We start from the raw sequence: 24,187 nt of genomic DNA, 5'->3' as shown, positions 1-24,187 counted from the left end.
AATTTTGAAAGTACCTCCAGTCTGTAATTGCTGGTTTGTCACCTAGAAGGCCCTGTATTCTGACATTTCTCCTTCTGATTTTGTATGTAATATTCAAACTTCTGACACCGCTTAGCTGTATGGTGGAGACTTGCTAACGAGGTGCTCCAGAAGGTAATCTCTGACTGTGGCTAATCAAAGCAAAAGAGAATAAAGAGGAATTGATTTTGCCCCTGATCTATGAGCAATTCCTTTCACACAGATATTGGAACTTAAAACTTCTCCTGTCAGGGTAAAAGTTACCATAAGGTGTGGACCTCTTCCGCCTCCTGCTTCTTTATGCTGCTCTATTTTATATTAATGATTTAAATGTCAGTTGATGCAGAGAGAGAGAGAGAGACAGAGAATTACTTTAGCATAGGCACATGTAATATTTTTGGATCCAGTCTCTTCAATAACAAATAGCCATGGATTCAGTGAAAAGTTAAATGTTTCTCACCTTGTTTAAAGGAGTCTGTCTTGGGCTGCAGAGCACTTTCTGATGTCTGTCCCAAAATATCTTCTAGCTTAGTGGATAAAAGCCCAATTGGGGAGCTGTGGAGAAAGAGTCAAGCCCCAGATGTAACAGAAGAGCAGGATCTGAATATTTCAAATGGTAGGTGAGTGCTCACTATTCACAGAAGAAAACAACTAACAACATCCTATTTTTCCTCAGAGGGTGTTACCTGGCTGAGACATCTAACTCAATGGGAGGATTCACAGCTGTGAGCCCTCACTGAAAGAAGAGTCTCTCCTTTACCTAGAACCAGTGACTAGATCTTCTCCTTCACACTTCCTTTTGGCAAGCAAAGGCAGCTTCATGCTCTTTGTAACTACTGGGAAGTTCAGAATTAGGATCCTAACTCTCTGCATCCCATGTTCCTCTCAAGCGAACAGCAGCAAGTCAATTAAAAATCAGGCATTGTGACATCTGTGGCCCTTATTGAACTAGGGCAAGATAAAAACCAGGATTTAGAGAGACTTGGTTGATTAGCCTGAAATTGCATCTCAGAAAGCTGCGCTCTGATTTTTGTCTTTCTTTTATGATTTCTTATTTTACCTTGAAGTTCTGAAGTAATTGCAGTTTTACTGCAATTCAAGCAAAGAACTACTCTGGCCTAGTATCCCTGCACGTCGGTCCCTGCTAAGCCTAAGTGCCATCTTCTCAGAAGGACCTTCTCTTTTTGCCAGGGTTACAGAGATAGGTTACAGGCATTTGTTTCTTTCTGGGCCTCCAGTCACCTCAGTTTCTGAGGAGCAGCCCCAGCCCAGCTCCAGCAAGATCTTCTTTCCCAGGCTCATCCTTCTTGGCTGGGCAGCAGGGGAGCAGGTTCAAACATCCTAGAATTGCAGAATGGAGTGATGCTCAGCTCTCCTGCTCCCTGGGCAAGCACTCTTACTGCTGGGTTATTGCACAGAGATTGGGCAGCATCAGTTACAGTGCCTTCTCTGCCTGTGTTTTCAAAGGAAACACTAAGCTCTTGCTTCGCTTTTTCAAAGAATTGAGATAGGCAGCCGCTCTCAGGAAAGGACCTGGTTCATGGCTGGATAGAGGCACCTGTTGGCTGCCATGGCAAAGGGGCTCTTTTCACTTGAAGTCAGTCAGCTTGGGCAGTTCTTTCTGCAAATGCTATTTTGAAACATCTTTCTTATCCTTCAGACGGTTTTAGGAAGCCTAAATGAATAAGTGTGCTTTTTATTTTCACTAAGGAGCCAGGACAAGATTCAGAGAGGTTTTAAAGTTCGTACTCTAATGACACTAAGTGCTTAAATGCCTGTCTTTATTGAATGTACTTCTTAACCCCAAGGAACACAAATTCCTCTGGGCTTTTTTTTTTAAATTCTCATCCCCTTCCTGTCTGAATGGGATCTGCTCGCCTAAATGGGGACTGGTTTCTGAAAATCTCATCCATAAAATGCTCATTACTGAGGAAAACTTTGTGCAGCCATCGGAGTGAATTTTCAGTCATGTAAGCCAACCCAAACTGAATGTGGCAGGGTTCATTCAGAGCACTACCCCTGAGTATATTTTTCAGTAAGCAGGTAAATTAGCTACGCACACATGCACGGCACAACTTCCTTCCGAACATTCAGCTGTCATTAAAACCACTGCTGTTATTTAAAAACCTCTAAGCATGTATGATGTGCAGTTTTCAAGGGCTCATAATTCAACCAAATCAAAACCAGTTTTCACCAAACTGCTCCAAGGCTTCTTGATGGAAAAGGTTTCCTCGCGGAGTGCCATTGTTTCCAGTTATTTCATCCTGCTAGGTGTCTGAAAAAGAAAGTCACAAGAATTTGTATTTGTATAAGAACTTTCACTCTCTCATTCAAAAATATAGCACTGAGGATAAGCTTAGCAGGAGTAAGAAGGATTAGGCATTTATGTGGATAATGAGAACATCCATGATTACATCAAGGGGGTGAATAGGATGAAAACTCTGCAGCAACCAGCCCTCCCCTGGAATTTTTTAACATTTGTTTAAAAATTTTACAGGAGAAAAACTCCCGTAATGGTGTAAACAAAGGGAGAGGGTTAATCAGACACGGATTAAATTGAAGTCGTCCACCTAAGCACATTGATCGCGGAGATTAAAAGCACCATCACCTTTCATCTATCTTGTTTACCTCCCAAGCACCCTCGGGCTTTTGTGTGGCATTTTGGTTTCCATGGCCACTGAAGGTTCCTTCCTATAATCAAAAACGACCTCCTGTTATAAAAGACTCAGAGCCTTTGCTCAGCAGGCCATTTCCCCCTTTTATTATTCTTTTCTCTTGCCTTCAGGGAAAGCTTTGTGTGAGCAGGACAGAGCACTTGGTTGGTTGGCGGTTGACCTCAGTCGCACACAATGAGCTCTGAGTGCTACCTGAAATGTGTGACAAAGAGGGAAGGGTCACTGGTTTAGAGCATTACAAGGGCATGGGCAGGCAACTGTGATGACACTTGCCAAATGTCAGCATTCACCTAATTCAGGAGGGTCCCCGCTGATTGACAGTTCCTCACTCTTCAGCAGCTAAAGACAGAAAATACACAAGTTCATTAATTAATAACCCTGCTAGACTCTGAAGACATAAAGGCTAAAAAAAACCCAAACAGCTAAGCGGGGGAGGAGCCATCTTGGGCTGAAGTATATACAAATTATATATATATTTTAGGAGCACGCCTCACTAGTTTAAAGCCATTTTAACAGCCTACAGGCAAAATTTGTCATGGTATGTAGCTGAGTGCTGTGCTTGCTTAAAATGTTTTTGACAATGTGAGGAAAGCCTTTAAGCATTTGATGAAGGTAAGGTGGTTAGCAGGGCTTGGAAGCCAGTTTGGAGGTTCCAAGATAATTCCTCAGAATCCAATTAAACTGTTGAAATTTACATTCATTCAATTTTTCTAATGCGTTTAGTTAAGGGGATTTCTCCCACACATCACCTCCCCACACACCCCATACTCCCAAACCAATGATTTTAAATAGTTTTGTGTGACTTTTTAGCTGGTTTCTCCCTTTGATTGTTGAAGTGTATAACCTCTGAAAAAAAAAAAAAAAAAGGCTTTGAGCACATTTTTCTCTCCTGGCTACAGCAATGGGGAGATTTGATGCTATATATCATAGCTGAAATAAGAGCTTTGGTTTTGATTCCGGAGTTGTATCTGAGAGCAGTGCCTGTGGATAGTTGCTAAAGACAATACAATGCTGATAGTTTCCTATACCAGATACTTACTGTGTTTCTCAGATACCTGCTGTAGGATACCAAAACACTGAACAAAACAGGCTGTGAGAACAACAGAATTCATATTGCATACATGTACTCAGGACAAGGGAAATCTACAGTTATCAACACTATCAGATTTTCAACAAATATTATTTAAAGATGAGTTTAGCTGTTGTTCTCCTGTAAGAATTCTTACGACAAAAAAGAAGCAAGGGTGGGAGCTCAAGGTCTTTGTAAAAGTACTATTTTTATATGTGAGCACAGCAGATTCTAGTAGTGTAACCTTTATGTTTCCTAATGTGGAAATGCAAATATTTTCTGACATTTTCTATCACGTTAGCATCTTTTTTAGACATGAATGTGAATACTGTTATAACAAAGAATATGTTCAGCTGTCAGACTGAAATGGCAAGCTGTCTTCCAAAAGGGTCTGGAAACCATGAAATATGATGTAGCATTGTATTGTAAGTTTTATACCCAAATACTTTCTTGCTCAGTCTGAATTAATAGCTTTTAGTAAACTCTAACAGAAATAACGAGAAAATTAAGACATTTATATACAGCAGTCAATCAACAAACTTCTGAAGCTGAAAACAGTAACTTGTCTTCATGGTTGAAACTTTTATAGCACACATACAAGATACCAACATGACCAGTGAAACTCTCCTGCCACTTACAAGAGTGTAATCACGTCTGCAAAATACTGCAGTTTATCTGGGAGTAGGCACTTTCACTGCTCAGTTGTGAAGAGTATAAATTGGTCTTGTAGCTGAAAACATTTCTCCTGACAGAGGATATTGAGAACAGGGATTTCTGCCAGGAACTCCATGCTGCTGCTCGTACAGCTTTCATCTTTGGAATGTTACATTCAGATCTGCTTTAGATCATAAAAGGGCCATGATTTTCTCCACATCAGTAGGAATCAGGGCACAGTATGGCATATGCAAAATTTGAGGAAGAAGAAAGAATTCTATTGTTGAAAAAGATTTTATTACCAAAAGAGTTGCTTTTGTTTTGTTGGTGTTGTGTTGTCCTGTTTTGGTTTTCACATGGGTTTTGTTGTTGTCGTTGTTTTTTCGGTTTTGTTTTTTGTTGTTGTTGTTGCTTTTTTTTGTCAGGATTGAATGAATGACAGTTCACAGAAATACGTGGCGAGAATATGCAAATGGGTTAAATTTGAGCATACTGCAACATGTATTTTTCTCCCTACCATGCAAAGAAAAAAACAGAGGGAAGTAGGGCCAAAGAGGAACTCATCTCTAAATTGTGTAAAATAGCCCAGTCTTAATTTTTACATACCAAAACTCTCACTGAAGTTCCTAAGATAAATATACAGTATATCATACTTAAATTGGCATAAATATGGCTTGTCATAAACAATGTAATTACTTAGGAGGCTACTGCCTTAAATAGTATCTAATCACATTATTTAAATGATGTCTACAGACTAGGCACGATGCTCACCAAAGGCCCAGCCCAACATTTGAAAAGCCACCATTGGCATCAGCAGACCAGGAATGCCCTTTAAATGGTAATTAGTTACCCATAACCAACTAACACTAGCTAAGTTATGCTTCTTGCACCTTATTTCCGGATTCCCTTGTAGTTCCATTTTCAAATATCAGGCGGGTATATTTCATGCTAAAGAAATGCTCTCGTGAACCCTTTGTTCTAAATTATCTTCCCACAGACAGTCACTCAGCTTCCAGTGCCTTCCAAACCAGCTAAGCTAAAGCACCTGAATGCAAATTCAGCTTTAAAAGAATAACGTTGTACGCATCTGGAAGAAAGGTCATTTAGCAGATTGATTTGGTCACTGAACATTTTCCCTGCTGCCATCTTAAGACTTAGACCTCTAATCAGTTGCACTTGCTGCTCCGTGACCCCCTGGCATTATCTTTCTTCATTCCAGTGGCAAGAGTTCACTGCAGGCTTCTGAGGCCATGTATTGTATGTTTTGTGAACAAAGCTCCTAGAAATGGTCAGTATTCTTCCTCCATCTCATCTCTACCATCTTAAGGTCATCTCTTTAATGGAAATAGACTGCAGGTGTGTATGCTTCCCACTCCCCTCTTCCCCTTCACTTCTCAGAAAGGTCAATAAATGGGATTAAAATTCTCTCGCTGTGCATCAGACTCTCAAAGCGAAGTAAAGTGCACATGTGCATGAGCAAGTGTGTCCACACACACTCACTCCCACGTGCGTAGGAATACGTGTACCTCTTTACATTTGTGCATATAACAGATGTCGGTATGGGCCTCGAAATCTCTTCATTGCTCCACTGAAAGCAGGATTCAGGATGCATAGGACAGTGGGATTGCCATCTTGATACAGGCTTTTAGACTCTACAAATCAAATATGTCAAACAATAAATAACATGAAGCAGAGAAGAACCTAACTTTACCTAATTCAAAAAAACATGCCAAAACATTTAGACTTAGCTTTCTACATTCATTTCAATTATTTTCTTGAAAACACTAACACATTAAAACAATCAGTATTTTCAAATGAAGAGCAAAGAGGAGAAATACATTGACATTCCATTTTTCTAATGAGACACTCCTTTCTTTTCCTTGGGTAAAATATACGTAGGCAAGCATACCAAGTCTTAAAGTAAAAATTTAGTCCGGAATCAGAGCTACATATTTCAAGTTCAGTCAACAGTTCCCCATATCAAGATTTCCATCAACTTTTAATTTAAAGTTTTACCTCAGGGAAAACTTGCTCATTTCACTAATTCATGTAGTTCTATTGAAATCAATGGGACTATTTGTGTTAGTAAATTAAACTCTAATTAACTATTTCATTCTAACTTTTTGGCCTATTCCAGGTTAAGAACATTATCAGAAATATCTTTTATATAAATATTTCCTTTCTGAATCATGAGAATGTAGTTTTAATGAAGAAATTGTATGAACAGATTTTGAGCTAGGGAACATAAGATGAAAATAGTTTTACATGACCAAGACTGGAAAAAGTGTAATTCACTTACATGCTTGACAAACCTCCTCGTTTGGTGACAGGACAGCCATGTGACACATCCAAGTCATGTAGCTGAGGTGCAGGTTCTTGGCATGGTTTGAGGAATAAGCCAAGGGGCGTGTGGGTGAATATGGTGGAGAAGGCTTGAAGTCAGGCTGCTACCAATGAAACACAGCTTCCAGAAAAGTCCAGTGCAACACCAACACTTTTATTCCTGGAGTTCAGAAAACAGCACACTGAATAGTCCCTTGAGTGGAAGAGAAGCTGTTGAGCTGCACTGTGAACACATGAGACTGTGACACAGCAGCGTGTGTTTGGATGAGCTTGCATGACTGAAAAGGTGATCTAAATCCACGCTTGGAGGGACACAGAGGATAGACCAAGCTGAGAGAGATGGTGAAAACTGTAGGGAGGTTCTCTTCAGCAATTAGGTCAAAGGCGAAAACTTCACAAAATCTTGGTTCAGCGGTAAGGGCCTGGTTTGTACAACTGAATGCTGTTGATCTGGTTGATTGGGAAAAAATCACAATTCACTTTCAGAAGAAAAGAATGAAGTCCTACTGCTTCTGAGATTCATTACAGTGGTGATTGGTGGGTCACAATGTACACACACAGCTGTTTATCGGAGGGAACCGCAGGGTTCCAAGGCTTCAGTTCAGCTCATGTGGAAACCCTCCTTACCACTCCCAGCATGTAAGAAGTACAAGGGGAAGGTAAAAAGTATCATGTGTCACATCTTCCTTTCCTTGGGAAGAGGATCAATACACAACTATCTCTCAAGAAGTTATCACCTTTATCTCATTTCTCATCAGCAGATGGGATATGAAAGCCTGATCTGTCAGCATGTAGGTAATTTTTTTTCCCTTTGGAGCTTTCCTTCCAAGTCTGACATTTCTTGCAGGTATTCATGGGCAGATTTAGCTTTCAAGTATTCATTCACTCTGTAGCAATGGGATTTGTGTATTGCATCACTCAGCATCCCTTTGAGATGGCATGCAAAGAACTGGAAGTGCAAACACCTTCATTTCCTTCCAGCCATAAAGTGCAACAGAAAGATTACTGAAGACGCTCACTATTACTCAAGTTCAAGGTTTGTCTTTTCCACAGTATTTGACCAGTTTCATAAGACGTCATCTGCAACAAGCTGGATTTCCACATAAGGAGTGTCAGAAAATACTTCTTGCCTTTTTCAGAGCATGTTCCTCTCTTGATGTTCTGAAATTTCATGTCTGTCAGAGATGGCTTCTAGCCATGGAGAGCACCAGGTGTTCTTCCCTGTTGTCTTCTTATGGCAGTCTCGTTCACATGCCCAGTCCTGAAGAATTAGTCTGTTGAAGAAGCGTCAGAGACCTAAGTGGGTTTTTTATGCACCTAAAAGGTTTATTGAGGTTTCAAAACATCAAACCTAGGGTTCTGATAATCTCATAAGGAATGAGGCATTGGAGAGGTATCTGTTTTGTGGAGAAAATTTCATGGATTTGTGGCAGCTACCCAGAATTCCTTGGTCTCTCTAAACAAATTTTGTGCTTGAACTTTTTAAGGTTGAATTTGCAAACAAGGGATATAATTTAGGTCTTCCCAGTATGTTCTAGACATGCGTAGTGTTGCATATCACATGCAATTTTAATGCTACATAGAGAGATACCAACAAGTTACTTGATACGGGCTTCCTAGCTGTGGAAAAAAAAACAGTATATGATCTATGTGGTGTGAGAACTCAGTCCGTTAATTACTTATGCCACACAATTCAAACAAATGCCATTCAAACTTTTATGATCCAAATAGAGAAGAAAAATTCATGTCCTGTCCATGTTACACAATTACTAGTATGAATCTGCTGGTTCCTTTTGAGACATTCAGTATGGTAATGCACACATCACCTTCCTGAGTGAGCAAGTATCTTCTAATTTCAGAGACAACAACTACTGAGTTGAAAACGTTGAAGGTTCTTAATTAATAATTGGGATGACGGGACAAACTTCTCCCTCAGCAAGTTTGCAGGCAATTCAAAATTGGGAGAAGTGGATGATACACCAGATGGGTGTGCTGAGAGGGACCTTGACAGGCTGGAGAAATGAGCTGACAAGAACCTCATGAATTTCCACAAAGGGAAGTGGAATGTCCTGCTCCTGGGCAGGAACAGCACCACGCATCAGTATAGACTGCGGGCCAACCAGATGGAAAACAGCTTTCCAGAAAAGGACCTGGGAGTCCTATTGGACACCATGTTCAACCATGAGCTAGCAATCTGCCCTTGCAGCAAAGAAGGCAAACAGCCTTCTGGGCTGCAGCAGGGCATTGCCAGCCATTTAAGGGAGCTGATCTTTCCCTTCTAGTCAGCACTGGTAAGACAGATCTGGAGTGTCTCAAAACAGCCTCAAACGTCTTGATTCTAGACGATTCTGTGAAATAAATGGTTCCTTCCAATTGAGAATTTTATGAAAATGGCCTGTGGCAGTCTGTGTGTGACTCCTCACCAACACAGGTACTGCTGTGATCTGATACCGCTGCAGCACTTTGACCTGAGCTCTTGTGCTCTTATAGAATGGTTTGGGTTGGAAGCAGTCTTAAAAACCACCTAGTTCCAACCCCCCTGCCATGGGCAGGGACACCTTCCGCTGGACCAGGTTGCTCAAAGCCTATCCAATTTGACCCCGAACACATCCACAATTTCTCTGAGTAACCTGTCCCAGTGCCTCACCACACTCATAGCAAAGAATTATCATTAAATTAAAAATGCTATCTTGGCTCAGCCTGATGTTGTGATAGATTACATGGATACAGCCAGGCACTATTTTTTACTTGCCTGGATACAAAGGGATTTTTTAACCTCTTGTTCAGTAGATATGGACAACAACGATCTGCTAGTCTCCCCAATCTCCTAGGGCTTGATTTCTTTTCCTGGTATTTTTTCCTCGCCTCTGTTTAGTTTCAGTTTCTGTAATATACCATGCTAGTCCAGTTTATCTGGAGGTCATGAACTTCAGTTGTACTTCATTTATTGCCCAAATTTCTTAACCACTGCTGTGGGCAACCCTGCCACAAAAGAACATCACGGTCAACTGTATATGCCATTTAGCAGAGAACTTGATGCCTTTGTGCACGCAGTGAAAGTAAGTAGTTGCAAAAATTATCTGGGCTGGGAGCAAGTGGTCCCAAACCAGACTGCAGCTTTACTCTGAACCAGCCAGTTGTTTTCACTTCCAAACAGTTTTCCAGGCACTACAAGGAGGCAGTTTTGAAGGACTGGAACCAGGAGCTGAATTCCCATCATGCAGAACTGTCTTCTGCATGGGGATATTTGTCATGTGTGCAAAATGGGCAACGAGATGACAATCAGATTCACAGGGCATAGAGGGAAGATCTGGTTCACTTCCAAACTCATTGGATGATTCTTATTTACTACAAAATCTTCCTGTTCCCATACTCTTGTTTTCATTACTTTGATTCCCTGATTTTTTCTTTTTTTTGGGGAGGGGGAGGCTACTACTTTAATTTTAATTTTTTTGTTATAAAGATACAAAATAATTCAAATACATTAAATTCAGATACAGTAAGGAATTTAAACCTTTATTACACCCTTATTACACTTTTTATGACCTTTTCAATGAAATTTCTTGTAGTAAAATTAGCACAATATCTCACAGACAAGGATCTCTGATGACTGTATAGATGTTAATTAACTAATTAAGTATTTTGCAAGCATTTAAATATTATTATACCAATTTTGCAGAAGGATAATCTGAATTAGATTATATCAAAGCCAAAGAAAACTCAAAAACCTCAGATATAGTAATTTCAAAGTCCCACTTGTAATAAGTAGTTTACAGGTGCATCTGAAATGTTGGTCTTGCAACACATTTTGAAACAACATTTCATATTTTGAGGATTTCTGAAAAAAATCTGTCAGGTTCAGAGCTCGGTCATTCAGATTTCATTGTGAACAACCTGATAACCGACTTTATGAACAACATACTTTATTGCTCATATTAGCTAGAATATCTAAGAACTTTCTATTCTATAAACAGCATCTGTGATTACCTTTTTCTGTTGTAAATCTGAGATTAAAAACTAAAATCCATTCTAAGGAAATATCTTTTGCTGTAGTTCCACCGTACTGTATAGAAAAGGGAGTTCACATTCCTTCAAGTAAAGGACACTTCACTCTTATCAAGCTGCATTTTAAAGGAAAGCAGAAATCCAGTCATGTATCCCAATACAACTTCTGGCTCTAGATCTTAACTTTAGAGGCCCCTGTCTCAAGGATGTAGTTAATTCTTGTGTCTGGGCAAGAGACATGATCTCAGATATATCTTTTTCACAGCTTTTACTTTTTGTTTTTTTAGGTATACCTCTGCTCAGTGTGCTAGGTGCTGTAAATCCTAGTCTTCGGCACTACCACTTCCTATTCGCGGACCAGACTTCTTATTTCCTAATTTAGAGTTGTATACACCATTCTCATCTAACTAGCAAAAAGACATTATTGCACTGACTGACATCATTCCCAAGTTCTCCCTGATTCTATGTTCCTAAATCCTGTTGATGTCATTAGCTAAGCTACTTCTAAAAATGCAAATTAGTCTCCAGAGACACTTAACTCTTGAATACTTTGTCTTTGGATCATGGATCGCATGGGAGTGAAGTCAAATGTTCTTGAAAACAAAGCAGGAGAAACCTAACATTTTGAAAAAAAAATAGTTCATGCTGATAATTCAAACAAGTTGTGTATAAGCAAAATAAGAAGGAACTCAAGGATTTCTATTGCAACAGAAAATAAAATATCGCACACTACATTTGCAATTTAAGCATCTATTTAAAAAAAAACACCCTCATGAATCGGCAGGAATAGAAATAATAATGACAAAGATATTCCTGTGTGTCATCACGAAAGTATATGTTTCCAGATGCATTTTGCTTGGGTAAAAGAAAAAAATCAAACTTTCATAGCACTTTGCCTCACTGGACCAAATTTATCTCTGTTGTAGCCTGATGATGTCAACAGAGTTACAGTGTGGATGAATACAGGTCATTGTTTGTGCAGTTGGCAGAGGGTGCATGTGTGGGAGGAGAAAAATTAGATCTTCAAACCCGGATTTGCAGAAAAAAACATGGGTATGAGTTTAGACACATACTCCTATTAAAACCGCACAATAATTTTGTCACTGGAAGTTTCAGAACAAATGAGCTCCAAATGAAACAGAGAGAGGGCGTTTCTCCAAGTGATTTCCTGTGCTGCGGTCAGCACGGCTGCGTGATAGAGTGCGACCATGTGATGTTAGTCTTGAGATGTAAAACATTGCAACTGGCTTTTCTTAGTGGTTTCCAGACCATGAATTCCAGCAAAGCTAGGTGTCTGGTTTCTACCCAGAACTTACCTGTCACTAATTAAAGCAAAGAAAAACCCAGCCCGCATGGATCTCTTGGCTATGTTTGATGCGCAGTCCCCTAGAAAGAAGATTGAGTGCCATGCTATTTATCCCGTTTTCTTCAGTATAAAGTTTCTCTTAAGTCATAAAAAACAGTTATATGAAAGAGGATTCAAGTGCAATGCAGAAAGCTACAGTACAAGTAGTATCTTTTTTTCTAATACTTCAACTTTGGCATTTGCTATGTACCTCATTGGCTCATTTGGCCAGGGACTGATCCCAGGTGTTCTAAAGTTCTTTGCTCTTTATTGAAGATCCCACTGCTGGGCTACAGAGGTGCTCTTTACCACCTGCTTGACTTGCAGATGCCATGGGAATATCCACTTTCTTTTGCTTTGGTTATTCATAGCCTAGTCAGCGACCGATATAACTTCACAGAAGTTACTTTGGAAAGCACTGAAGTTTTCTGGATGGATATCTGCGGCACAGATGGACTACAGCAGAACATGTACTCACAGTCAGAAAAAAATAATTTCTATCAAGACCACTGAAGAAGTTACTGCAGTATCACCTGCACCCAAACTTAATTCCCCATACTACCAGCCTCTGCATTGTTTTGTAGAACTCCTTGGCATGAGTAGGAAACCAGAGCAGAGAGTCCTGGAAAATGTGTGAACATCTACAGTTTAGGAGTGAAACTGCTGTGTGACCTTGTCTCTTTGTACACAAGACTAGAAGAAGCCACCAGGCCTGGTGTTTTGAAACAAATGCAGTTTTCTTTGTCAATCATTTCTTCAAAACTGAGTCACCTGTATAAAACTGCTGTGATTAGATATCTAATTCTTTCTAATAGGTGTTGGCATCAAAAATAAGCATATTGTCCTTATTGCTAGAAAGGGTGAATAAAAATGAAAGCTATTTAAGTCATAGGTAGATCTTGAAGTACACTGGAGTATGCTGATGGAGTATGACATTTTCAAAACTATTCTTCCCTTTCTGAATTTATATAAACAAAAAAATAAAAGTACTCCAGAAATCCCAATGTATCTGGTTTATGTATGCTGTAAAAGAAATCTTGTGAGCTTCTGCAAAGGCAATTTGAGATTTCAGGTAGAATGAAATTCATGTTCACAGTTCAGTAGTAAGAAGTGTAAAGGAAAATATTTCTAGCAGCCAGATTTATTTTTCACAGAGCATATATACCTTCTGCAGTCACCCTGTATAGCACACACACCTCCTTCTGTTCAAGGGAGCCATCCCCTGCTTTCCTGCTCCCCCACTTAAGAAACAGTGCACAGCAAATTTGTTTATGGCCTCCATTTTATTAATAGTGGCAATCAGAGGAGCTTTTATGGATATGCTTTGTTTGCTTCAACCCTCACTTTGTCTTCTGAGTTGGTGGGAACCCCCGCAGGACACTCATAAATAGACAAATTTACAATCTAGCCTGTGTAAAGTGCCCACAGCAGCATCTACATCCAAGTTGTCTTTGTGCTCATGCACCAGCTGTGATGCCAGAGGGCGTGGGGTCAGAGCAGAGGGCTTCCTCTGGCTTTCTGCAAACCGGGATCAGCCAACCTTCATTTATCTACAGTTAAGGACTTGTTTTGGTTTCTCAGATCATGACTCTGCAGAGCTGTTTGGATATTTTTAATCGAAAGACAAAGCACTTCCTCTTCCAAACTTGGTGCCTGCAAGGAACATAACAAACTAATCATTCAGAATAATTAATTCTGTCAGAAAAATCTCTACAATTCTTACTAACGCTGAGTGTTTTGTAATCCTAATGAAAGGAAAAACCCGTCACTGTGATAATTTTCGATTGACCCACTTTCTTCAGTGGTTGGGGAGAAGGGGGTTTAGTGTGTTTTTATCTCTAAGGATCATAAGCATGAAAATGATATCCATAAATCTTGCATTTCAGTCTCATATTCCCAACTCAGCCTTCAAAGGAAACATTAGCTAATCAAAAGAGCCCAGTAAGATCATCAAATTGATCACGGGTATATGTGTAGCAGAGTGTCTTTCAGTTACCTGTTACTTTCATCTCAAAATATTCCCAGGATAGGGAAAGGGAAACATTATTACTTTTCTGTGTTTGTAAGTGGGAATCTGAGATGGAGAAAATATAAGCAGCTTCACAAGGCCATGGAGGTAGTCTTTGCAAAGCCAGGGACTGGAATCCAAATGCTGAGTGTTCAAGCCTAGCATTTGAAAGCACACCCTCCCTGTGGGTTTTAACGTAATATTAGAAGTTTAGGATTGAGATGCTGTTTCTAAAACAAGTTTTTATGAGAAAATGTGGAAAACAAAATATTAGTTTCCTACATTTGCCTAATATTGTAAACACTTAACTACCAACCTCAGTGAGGAAGCTGTCAAACAAACACAAAAACACACAACAAAAAATACCTTAAGTTTTAGAGATTTTCTTTTTTCATATTGTTATGCTTTAAGGTTATCTGTTTCTGTTGTATTTGATAGATGAAAGTTAAACGTGGCAGACAGTTGCATTTCTCATTACCGGAGACAGAATGGTATAGGAAATCTGTTCTTCAATATGCCTCCTTTTATTTCTAGGTCACTAATTTGAATCGATCCCTGATCAATAGTGACTGAAAGGCATTCATATCCGGCAGCTGTTCTGTGGTCTGCGTTAAATGAGGGAGCATCTTCGTTTTTTCCCAGCAGTAGCTGCTCTCTAGCACTACCAGAACAAGCTGGCAGTTTTCACGGAGAAGCTATGGACTGATTGCACATAGAACTTGCAGAGATCTGAAAAGTAACTAACCTATTTTAGTTGTTTTTTAAGGAGAGTGTTTGTTTTTCCTAATGATTCGTATTTTTTCACTACGGGCTTTTTTAATATTAAGCAGGATCATCCTGCTGCTTTTGTGTAAACGCATTCTGCCACATTCCGCATCATGACTGCAGTGGTGATGCTGCTGGCAACGACCAGAGGTTGGTTATTTACAAGTACAACGAGGAGGGACAAAACAACACACATAAATGGTTTCTGTGGATGGGATTCACATCGATTAATTTCAACTGTCTACAAGTCTTATGTCTAATGTTATCTGTCTGGTCTAAATGAATCACCTAGTCTGTTACTGTACTCCAAATCTCTCAATTAAAAGATGCATCCACAAATGCTTCATCCATACCGAGGATAGCTGGCTACAGACGAATCCAATGTTTTTTACATTCCCTTCAGTAACAGCTGTAGAAACCCTCTGTCACTGTACAGAAGATACTGGCTTTCTTTATAAGGATGCATCTGTATCATCTAGCAGTTGAGAAAGGCAAGTTTAATTGCTAGATTCATATTTTCCAGGCACCAGATTCCTGGTGAGTAGGTGAAGATGATGAAATACAGTGTGGCTGCTTTTCTATTTTTTTTCCTAAATTTCTCCTACCACTCTGACATGACCTCCCAAAAGGCTGGCATACAGTATACAATACACAATGCTTCTACTCCCAAAATATCTCTGCTTTGAACAATGCCTTCCACAAATTACTTAGTGTCTCTGGCAGTGTGCTGAAACCTAATCATTCATCCACCCACAAATAATTCTAGCATTTATTACCATCTTTTCTTCCCTTTTTCCAAACATGTTAAAACCTGCTGAACAGAAACAACACTAGAAATCATAATAACTGTCTAGTGCCACCAGTTCCCCAACATAATGAGCTGAGGAACTAGTATTTCTTTTACCATTTTGATAACAATACGATGTAGCCAAATTGTCTGGTAGCATTAAAAAAATGACAGAAAAAAATGTATAACTTGGCTGTAAAAATTCACTGAAACTTGGCATAAAGGGTTTTAGACAAGACTTTAGTTTTCTTTACAAAACATAAAATCCTTTCAGATTCTTTCCATGACCTTAAAAGCAGCTTTCATTGTTTTCAAAGAGGCATGTTGCAAGACAGTAAACTATGATGTTTCTAACTATGCTTGTGAAAAGAAAACAGAATGAGGAAAGAAACCTAAATTGCCTTCAAGATTTTGTGTGGAAACCAGGCTATTTTTAAATAGCATTTTAAGGAATTTCCTAGGCATTTAATTCACAGCCTCAAAGTTCATTCATAATAGTGCTCATGAAATACACTTAATTATAAACTTTGGTTTTTGTATTTTTCTTAAAGCCACATTTCCTACCACCTCAGGGTATGTATGGGGAGGTATATAGTAATTACGTAGTCTCTGTAGGTGAACAGAAAACCTAAAATAAGGAGAAAATTTTATTCTGCATTATACCCATATAAATGTGGATTATTTATATTTAGAGTAAAGGAGTTACTCTTGATTTAGTTCTGTGTGACTGAGACGGTTATTACTAATAATTACTACTTGTATTACCCAAGCAAACTGGAAACCCTAGTCAGGAATGAGGACCCCATTGCTTTAGGCATTGTACTAATGAGAACAAAAAAAAAGGAAGATTTCAGCAGTTTGAGTGCTTACACTAGATGGAATCAGACAGCCTGATGGGAGAGCTGGAGGAAACTATGTAATAGCACTGGTCTATGGAATAGACTTTTTGAGGTCAGAAAATAAAGCAGGTTTGCATGCATTTATGGGAATTTCCTCCCAAGCCTGGGTGGAGAGAAAGATGAAAAATTGGAAATGCATGCCTGAAAATTGAAAAGGAGATGATGGAAACTGATCCCACAGTCCAAACAGAGGTAATAGTTGGCCTTTTGGTACTGATCACAGCGATGTTTAAGTTGAAATAGGGAAAAGTAGTGCATTTGTTACAGTACAGAAGGAGGAGACAGTGCAAAGAGACAAATAGAGTTATGACAAACTCAAGGCAACAGATGGGGATAACGATCTTGACAGCAACAGTCCAGATAGATATGAAGAAGGCATGGCTGCTGCAATTTGTCAGAAAGAAAAACACAGGACACAGCAGTAACTGAGATACATGACTGCAACACCCAGAATGAGTCTGGATAAGAGTTTTAGCTATATGAAAGAGAGAAAAAAAGGCCTGCACTTGTGACACGACACAAAAATAATTAGCAAGGCGTGGGCATATTCTGGAAATGAGGTCCCTTGGAGACATGACCTGTAGAGCAAGTCACTCTCTGGAGCTAAGTGGCAGGCCAGATGGTTTAGTTGTTCACAGTGATTGAACAAGAGGGGCTGTGGGGCACACTGAGGATGTGGATGTGATTGTTGCAGCCACGCAGGTCTGGGACTGACTGAATAAAAGGGGAGGGAGAGATGAGGAGGACGCTGCAAAGGAAGCAGAAAGAGCAACAGAAATGCAGGAGGTGCAGGTGGAAAGCATCTTCTGATGCCCTTGTCATACCAAGTAGCATTTCAGCCTCATGCCAATTAAGTACTATTTATACACACACTGGATATGGTACCACTCATCAGACAACACTTTTATATGAGCACGAGTGGCAAGATCTGCTACTTCCCCCTCTGAAAGATGGATCATGAAGCTTGTAATTTATTAAAGGTCTGCCTTGAACAGATTTGTTATTTAAGTGTTCTTGGGAGTACCTGAAAATGACTACTGAAAATGTCCTGAAAATGACTACTTGGCATAGCTTTGAACTTCGATAGATTTCTAGTGCACTAGCTTCACTGATTTCTGTCTCACTAGTCAGAGAGCTCAGAATTAGCACATTAGCCCTTATAACTCTCTGGATCTGACTCAGAATATGCAACTCTACTGAAAATCCTGTGTTTTAAAACATCTGATTTTAACCAATTGTATCTTCACTGATGGACCACATTCCATCAAGAAATTAAAAAAAAAAAAAAAACAACCACCTCACACATATCAAGCATGCCGAATATGCTGAGATTTCAGGCTATATTTAGCTGAATTCACTTGGAATCTCCAATTTCAGCCACAGCCCTACCAGCTTTTGCCTTTTTCTCTCTACCTATCCAGAGATGTTTCCTCTCCTCAGACTGATTTTAAATATCTGGGTTTTGCATTTGCATATAAATGCAGATAGATTGAGCATATAAAGCTGTGATTTTAACATTCAAATACATGTCAAACCAAAATATTTTTAAGTCAGATGCTATATACAGGAATATTTTTCCTGACTCAAGAAGAAAGAATATTTTTTTAACATGCCTCGCTGGTGTTCTTAATGCATACTGATATATACACTGGTGTTCTTAATATACAGTTGTTCCTAAAGAATGAAAATTCTTTCTCTGCCTCATTTATGTAAAAGGGCTTTTATTGATTAAAGTCACATTTATTTTAATGTTTTAGGGATTTGGGTATTTTATTCCTTCACTGGTGTTTTAGTTATTCACTTAGTGAAATTTTCTGCTACCCCCCCTCCCCTCGTGTTTTTTTTCTTTGCATGTGATAAATCAAGTTACTTTTTCACTCTGGACTCCATTATGGGATCACAGTGGCTATACAAACCACACGGAGTTAAGCAAACAAAGGAATTTTTTCATTTTCTCTTTCATTCAATAAAGTTCCATTTTCTGTCACCCTGCAACCTTTTGACCTGCATCCTAATGGCACTGGTCACTCAAGGGCAAAAGTTCAGCTGTAGGTTAAGTCTGTATATGTTTGTGCCGGGCAGGGAGACGGTCGCTTCTTGTTTCCTGTCGTCTCCCCCCCAGCCCTGCCATCACTCCCCAAACTGTCCCCCTTGCCCCTGCTGTGAGCTCCCCCCACTCCAGCCCTCCCCCTGTGAAGGAGGTAAGGAAGGCTTGGAGGAAGCATTCCTCCAGCCTTTTGTTTTTTTTGCAGCTGTCATCAAAAAAATATCATCTTATTTTCTTGCTCTGGGGGATGAAAAAGCAAGAAATATCTAGCCAGAATACCTTAGACTGGCAGTCAGTGCTAACTTCTTACTTCCAGTCATTTTGGTCACTGTTACACATTCCTTTAGTCAGCATCTATAAGTTGCCTGTATTTCTGAGAGAGACTCTAGACCCCTTCCTTGCTCTGGAGAGCACTTGCACAAATTGTCTTACTTATTAGCTCCTGGTGTGAGCGGTGAACTCCTTGTTTACACTTTGCAGTTTTCAGAACAGTATTTCAAGGCACTTTGAAAGCAAATTGTACCTCAGGTGCACCTGCCTCACCCAACGCCCTCCAGTGGACTCTTCCAGGTAGCTTGGGAATGATCTAATGATACATTTCTGCAGGCCACAAGCATCATGCACATCCTCAGAGACTCATACTGCTGGACGTAGCATCCCACTCCAAGTCAGTGGCTCTGGCATGACATACTGCTGTCCTCTCTTTCCTAAGAATATGGCACTGTCCTGTCCAATAGCTCCTCTCAGCCTCCTCTTGCTTGCTAAACCCATAGCTCTTCAGGCAGGGCATCCTTCATCAGCAGACAACAGGCCACCACATATCCAATGAAGTCACCCATATCCAACAGACCTGCCTGAATAGGTGAATTGCCTAAAGAGGTGCAGGGTAAGAGTAGCTCCTAACTTGTCAAAGGAGCTTCCTCCCTCCCAGACCATGGGCACTGATCAACAGGGTGTTACTGAGTCCATTTTTGACTCTCTAGACCTGCAGAGGCAGAGCAGACATGTGCAGGGAGAGGAAGACTCCTTGTGCAAGAGAGACAGGACAGGTATTGGATGTACTTGGCAATGAATAAAATCTCAGCCTTTTCTTAAACAAAATTTCAGTTTAACAATCTAACAAGCTGTTGTAGCATGCCCTGTTGGCTTAAATGACCACATTATACTTACCCAATAACGGTCTGTGAACTTGCAATAGCACAAGGTGAGCGCAATCTTGGCCCAAAATGAGGGCTAGTAGCAATGCAGATAGTGCTGTCCCACATCACCTCCCCCATGGATAAGCAGGCTTCATCACTTCCAGACTACCCAGCAGCTCCTGAAAGCAGCAAAGAGGGCCCAGGTTATGGAGGAGTTTTGCTGGAAAGAGAGCAATCAGACTGCTCACAACTTTGCCAAGAGCTCCGTGATTGCATGATAACCACAGACTATTAGGACTATCCATGTTTCTGATGGAGCAAAACCAGAGGTATGAGAAAAGTGGACCAGGAGTTTAAAATAATGGACTGGACTACAAACTGCAAAGGGAATGTCATAAACTCACCTCATCCAGCCATTCCACCTTAGCCATAGTCATGCTTTACTTTCTCTAAATACGTAAGAGATGACTACACTGGCTAAACACCCACTGATTTTGTAAGCTCCCACAGCCTCAAGATTAGAGAGGTGAGTTATGGAACTGTGCCTGCAAGGATCAAGCCATAAAGGGCATCTGGGTAGACAGTAATAAAGATGGTTAGCACCTGTGTCTTGAGGCAGGTGGCCCAAGGGTGGCAGATGAGAAAGGAGTCTTGGGCATGTAAACCTGCAGGAGAGCATGGCAGAATACTTGAGAGTGATCTCTTCAGAGATCTGTGCTTTCTTTTCCCTAATTTTATCTCATATGTAATAGAATTACTGAGCTGAATGAAAACTAAACTAGTAGCCCCCAAGCTTGTTAACTCAGCTTCTGCAGAAATGTATTTTCTGTCTTTTCCTTAGTAACCTGCTGAAGGCCATTAACACACCAAGGGGCCTCCAGCTGTATTTAGTCTGAGAGGATCAAGAGGGACTCCAAATGGCCCCATAAATAGGGGAGCTGGGCTGCTTCTGTTGTAAAACCATGCCAAATCTGAGCTAGGCCTAGAGAACAAGGTGGCCTGTATCAAAACCCTTCTAAGCTGCAATTTCTGCATGTCACAAAATGCACTTGGAGGAAAAATGGGCCTATAGGTAATTTTTTTTCCTTCCTAATTTTAAGTTTCCTAGCACAAATGGCTATTGGGACTGCCCTGAGGAAACCAAGCTCTTGACCTAGCTAATCTAGTTATAAGTATAGTCTGAGCTTTAAGCATAGATACACCAGGTGCAGCAGAACCCTTCATGCGCTGAAGTTAAGGCTAAGCGGGGCTCTGTCTTTTAGGGCACAAGGGAACGTACCATAAGCTTTAAAACATTTCTGTCTAGTAAGGATGGAGTTCAGACTGCTCTATTTTTAAGTGATTTGTAAAGATCTATGCACAAATTATTAGAATACATTGAAAAGTTCAGACAGTTGTCTGAGTATAAAATTAATTGAAGCAAGCTTGAGCTGTTAGGATTGACTGAACAAACATACCAAGCATTACTTAGTCAGTGGGATTTTCCCAATAACATTAAAACATCCAGGTATTCTAATTCCCAGGGATTTAAAACAAACAGTTAAAATCAACTTAGCTCTGATTATCATGCGAAGTATTAATGGCTTGGTAAATGGAGATCTGGCTTGGCTGCTGGGGAAAACTGACATAATGAAAAAAAATATAGTAATTAGACTTGCTTACCAACTCAGAAGCCTTATTTTCTGAAGTCCCCCATACAAGCACTGATTCCCAAGGCTGCCTGGCCTTGGGGTCCCAGGGTTAGTGACACCTAGAACAGGCAGCTTGTCCAGTTTTCTTCAGTACCATGAGTCCCTGAGATGTTCTTATTACTCATTGCATGTTTTGTTCCCGTTCAAAATATCTAAAATAACATGAGAATTGTGTCACTGCTGCCAGGGGGGACTAAAGTTATTTATTGCCTTCTTTAGTGGGTTCTGTGAAGTCCTGTATGGGTATTTGAGGGTTGGGATGCTGTTGGAGGATTGTTTAGGATAGATTGAGGCCAGCTTGGTACAGTCATGTCCTCTGAAATGAGCCCTCCTTGGCCACTCCCAAGCTTAGTCATAGAGGCAGCTAACTGGAGCAGTTCAAAATGGAGTTAAGGAATGAAACAGTAGTTAAAGAATATGGAAAATCAAGGATCTAGTTCTTGATGGGATTGTGGCCCCACTTTTGTTTATTGGTGTCATCATACAGTCAGAGAATGTCTCAGAAATAAGGGAGGATATGTTGTTACCCAAACACCAAGAAGATGCTGTTTCAGCTTCTGCAGCATGCCTGCAAAGGTTCAGGTGACTACCAAAATCAAACAGATTTATTCAATACACTTCTACAAGCTGTCGGATAGGAGCCAACATTAAGGTTTTTTGGTGAAAGCTCATGTTCCTCCTTAATCCCCTTGCTCTGACAATGAAAGCTTTTGGAAAAAATGCAAAGACATATAACAAGACTTCAGAACATTAGTGTTGTAAGGTAATCATGTTCTATGGATATTATTTTCTAGCAGGTATTGGTGTAGGTTCTTCTGGGAAAAGGAGAGGTGTTTATATGTCTTGTATATCTCTATTTTCTTTTATATATATAGATAGGTGTATATATAAAACCAGATGATATAAATGTCCTGCTGAAAGGTTAAAGTGCATCTTTACACATTGCAGTCAGTTTATTAGATGCACTAAAGAACATTAAAACATTTTCCACCAATTACAGGTTTCTAATAAATTACCATAAAGTTGAAATATATTATTTATAATTTATCTTTTATATTGCTGAAACAACAACAACAAATTAATCGGGACCAAAAAGCTATGGCTGTTTTAAAAAATGTTGTTTGCATGTGAGCTCCTTAACTGGAAGGTATTTCTGGAATAACATCTAATTTTGCATTTTATAGAGAATTCACAATCTGTTAGTAAAATAACAATGGAAATAACGGAAAGCCATTATTTTTAAAGGTTCTTTAAATATATATATATTTGACACTGAATACTCATGTAGTTGCAACTTCTTTATAATCATGTATCCTTGCATTCCAGCATTTTTTAAATAGGCTGGTTCTATAAATCAGCAGACGAAGAAGGAAAACAACTCACAGAGCTACTTAGTAGAGTTTTAAGTAGGTTGGATACAGTAGTTACCAGTAATTAGTTGCACAAACGTCACTCTCAAGGCTTGAGAAATCTTAGCTCACATGCTGCATTCCACACTAAAACTTATTTTTGCCTTACAGAGGAAAAATAAGGTAAAACATCAATGTACTCTTCAGCACTGAGGAAGACGACACTAGTTGCTTTACAACCCAAAGGTAATACTGAAATCACTGTAGAGGGTAACTATGAAGTGTATGGTCTGCTACAACTTCACTCAAGGCTGTATGTGATTCATCAGCTTGACTAGACCCTAACAACAGCACACGATGCAGTTTGCGTGTGCTTTTGGGGTTTTGCTGCAGCTACACCATTGAATCTTGCCCAGGCTGTGCCATTAAAAGCCAACTTGCCCACATGCCCATCCAACTGACCTATAAGACAAGACATTGACTTGAGGTCTAAGAGACTTAGCTTTCATCACTAAGGAAAATGCATCTTTAAATGATGGAAAGATTTTATTAATCTGCTATTAGCTCTCAACTAATATGCTTCTTGGAGGGCAGTCTGACTGTACCATTGTCTCTTCCCTTTTCATTGTCAATCTGTCAGACCCAGCTGCAGGGAGATGGCTCTAGAACAGGCTGATTTATGTCAGGGAGACTTTCTAGACTGCTGAAATCAGGGAAGCAATTTGGTACTCAGATTCTACTATTTGCAAGGGAAAATGCAAGGGCGTGGGTGGAGGGAAGGAGGAGAGGAGAATGTGCCTGAAGAAAGCTAAGAATCGCTAATAATGGTTTGGCAGGACTGTTAATAGCTTTTATTCTTATTCTGATATTCCACATTGATAGCCTCGTGGCTTGTTAATCGATTGTTTTTAAAAAAGTTCGCATGTTTTTGAGTGGCCTTCCATGGCTGCAGCTTTTTTCATTACCCCATCACCATTAGCTTCTAAGTGCTTACTGGCAAAGTGACACACATGTGGTTAACACATGAGTATCTATGAATTGGTTTCTTTAACAGGGCCCAGGGGATAATACTTAAAACTGTCTGTCTACATGCTGTCTCATTTTTACTAGGAAAGGAGGGGTAGTTTGAAGAGGGACATTTGTAAATTGAATTTACTATAACATGGGATTCAGATTGATTGAAGTCAAGCATGCTTGCTTCAGACCAGAGTTTAGGGAGACCCTGTTGGGGGAAACGATAATGTATACTAAGTGATGTTACTATGGCTCTGAAAAGAGAGGGATTCTCCAACTGTCAGCCTCAGGAAATTTTTTTTTTTAAAGCATAGTCTTTATACCCCTTCCCTGTGTCTTTGTATCACAAGGGATATGTTTAAAGGGAAGGCAGACGCAG

General features: G+C 39.9%; 1 long non-coding RNA gene across 2 annotated transcripts; it reads right to left on the bottom strand.

The window, feature by feature from the left end:
* Window positions 1–5,321: 5,321 nt before the first annotated feature.
* Window positions 5,322–20,296, bottom strand: LOC110361201 (uncharacterized). Of its 2 annotated transcripts, XR_010471263.1 has the most exons (4): window positions 20,159–20,296; window positions 19,786–19,933; window positions 6,716–8,033; window positions 5,322–6,068 (listed from the first exon to the last, which is right to left on the bottom strand). It is a non-coding gene; the product is annotated as an uncharacterized LOC110361201 (long non-coding RNA). The 2 variants fall into 2 exon arrangements; XR_002417646.2 differs by lacking the exons at window positions 5,322–6,068; window positions 6,716–8,033 and adding an exon at window positions 13,131–13,762.
* Window positions 20,297–24,187: the final 3,891 nt, after the last annotated feature.

This window comes from Columba livia, chromosome 1 (genome assembly GCF_036013475.1).
Source record: "Columba livia isolate bColLiv1 breed racing homer chromosome 1, bColLiv1.pat.W.v2, whole genome shotgun sequence".
Classification (NCBI taxonomy): Eukaryota; Metazoa; Chordata; class Aves; order Columbiformes; family Columbidae; genus Columba; species Columba livia.
Note: the sequence above shows the minus strand (reverse complement) of the source record. Positions and strands in the feature narration are given on the sequence as shown.